At 40.0% G+C, this 2,730-nt stretch overlaps 1 pseudogene; it reads left to right on the forward strand.

Annotated features, from left to right (window-relative positions):
* Positions 1-948: 948 nt before the first annotated feature.
* Positions 949-1,916, forward strand: LOC139022661 (interferon alpha-4-like; annotated as a pseudogene).
* The last annotated feature ends 814 nt before the right edge of the window (positions 1,917-2,730 follow it).

The following is a 2,730-nucleotide window of genomic DNA, read 5'->3' on the forward strand; positions in this document are numbered from 1 at the left end:
TATTAATCATCTGCCATATCTACTGTTTTGGGTGATTCACGGATTCACACCTCCTATACCTCTGATGAATTAAAACAGGAAAAACCTGTTCGATCACCTATGCCTCTGGCAGAATCATTCTGCTATGGTATACGGAGAACATCACAGGCGTTCAGAGGACACACCCATTGGACTTGGGGTCCTGCTGGGAGATTACCTCATATTTAGATTTTTTTATTCTGCTTTGCCTCTAAAATCATAATAAACAAAGAGAACTAAAATATGGTGGTAATTGTTGTTATTGTTATGCAAATTATAATTTGTATTAATAATAATAGGGGGGGGGGTAGTTAAAAATTTACCCCAAAATGTTGTTCAAAAGGTTCCTTGAGGATCCATTAAAGGGTTTCTTTGAAGAACCATTTTTATAGGGTTTCACCAGTTTCAATCTGAAGAACCCCTAAAGGATACTCAAGGAACCTTTTCTTTTAGATTGTATAGTTCAGGGTCGATATTCTCTCTCTCTCAATGTTTTTAGCATGTGTTGGAGCCTTCGCAAAGCCAGGTGACTTACTTGTTTAGACCAGCCTACTGAGGACAGATTAGGCACATGATGAGAGAGAAGTGGAGGATAGCGAAAAGGGAAATCGCGGTAGTCCTATTGCGGGTTTTTCAACGTAGGCCAAACTTTCTTCAAATTTCATTCATTTTATACACCTAGTGAGACCCCCTTCACTTTTGTGTCATCCTTTAAATTCTCACAATTTAAGTTAAGCCGCAGATATGGGATCAGAAAACAAATCAGACTCTGGAGGAAATGTGTACTGTCCTGGCAACAGGTGAGTCAATATATCATTTGATCATTGCTTCAGGTTTCAACGAATGAATCATTTTCAGGATTATATTCAACTAACCAATGATACTCTGTTACAGGTCATCTAGCTACCCCAAGAATGGCACTTCAAGACTATCACTTGGATGAGCACTTTCCTCTGCCTTGCGCAAGTTTGCTCCATGCCCATGCCTTGCCAGCTACAAGGACAGCTGGTGCGAGTAACCCACAACCTACTGAGAGACATGGTAAATTTTTAAATTTCTTTTGACTTGAGATGTATTATCCAACTACGTTTATTAACTGAATAGCTCAACCTGACTTCAGTGTTTTCTATTGCTTTCAGGGGGTAATTTCCTTGGAGTGTCTGCAGGAGAATGCTTCATGGCATTCCCAGCCACTGCTTCACAACCTCCGGCGCGCCACTGGTAAGTGCATGGGCGCATATTCCAAGTGTTCTTTACAGCATGAAATAGTATTCGCAAATGTTAGGATTAGAAAGTAGAAAACCTTAAACTGCCATTGATGTTTTTAGAAATTATTGTGTTGTCCGTTTCAGTTGAGCAGCAGTGGTGCTAAGGCTATTTATGAGACATTGAAGAACATCGACACATTGTTTGGAGCTGACGACATGCCTACTGTAAGTGGACCAACGGAAGTTGGAGAATTTTCAGAATATTGTATACCGCCAGATTGAAGAGAGCAAATGTGTGATACCTACCTATGGCCAATACAGATAGCTTAACTGTTTAAATGTGGTATGTTGACATTTGAATGAATTTCTTCTCGTGTCAGATGATGGGGAGCGTGGATACATGTGATTATCTAGTCAGGGCAAAGGTGCTAGAGACATATTTTTGGGAACATCGCAAGCTTGTCCTTAAAGAAAAAGTAGGGTACAAGCAAATACACTATAATGGAAATCACTGTTTTGATAATATCTCTATGAATATTAGCCTACATTTCCCAAACAGTTCATTTGTATTTTCACAGAATTTCAGTTACTGTGCCGTGGCGAAGTGGTTCGAAAAGAGCTCCTGTACACCCTGCAGTTCATTCTGGAACACAAACTCTGACAGACTTGCTGTGGGCCAACAGAACATGAATTGAACTTGTCGAACTGATTTACATACTGTACTTGATTTTGATAGCCTACCATTCTACAATTAGTAATGTGCAATGTCAAACTGCAATATAAGCATTCATGATTTTATCTATCAAGGTTATATATTTATTTACATATTTATTTGAAAATCGTGCATACTGTGTTGCTGTCAAGTAAATCATAAAAAAAAAAAGATACTTTTACAAATATTGCTACTCTGTGTGCTCATTCTGTAGCATCGTGATGCACTGTCTGTCAGTGTGTGAAAGTTCAGATTTTGGGTTAAACATGCTCAGGACATTTTTTTACATTTATTTAACTAGGCAAGTCAGTTGTTAGAACAAATTCTTATTTACATGACGGCTGACACCCGGCCAAACTCTTAACCCGGACAACGCTCGGCCAATTGTGCGCCGCCCTATGGGACTCCCAATCAATGGTCAGTAGTGATACAGCCTGGAATCGAACCAGGGTCTGTATTGACACCTCTAGCAATGAGATGCAGTGCCCTAAGATGCTGCGCTATCCGGGAGTGGACGGCTGGCCTATAGCCAATAATCGATAAAGGAAAGCCCTAAAAACACAGTCAGATGTAACTTCTCAAAATGTAGTAAGCTATATTAAATGGACTGTCTTCAATGAGGATAAGTAAACGGGTTTCAGCAGGGCTCGCCTGTTAGAACACAGTACTTTGAGCTCTTTACGAATTCTGTTTCAACCCCCGCCATGAAAATGCATTCCACAATAACGTAATCAGAACAATTATTCGCCGAATGAGACAGAACAGACGCATAGTGGATTCACAAGCGTTGAG

The sequence above is a fragment of the Salvelinus sp. IW2-2015 genome, linkage group LG20 (genome assembly GCF_002910315.2).
Source record: "Salvelinus sp. IW2-2015 linkage group LG20, ASM291031v2, whole genome shotgun sequence".
NCBI lineage: Eukaryota > Metazoa > Chordata > Actinopteri > Salmoniformes > Salmonidae > Salvelinus > Salvelinus sp. IW2-2015.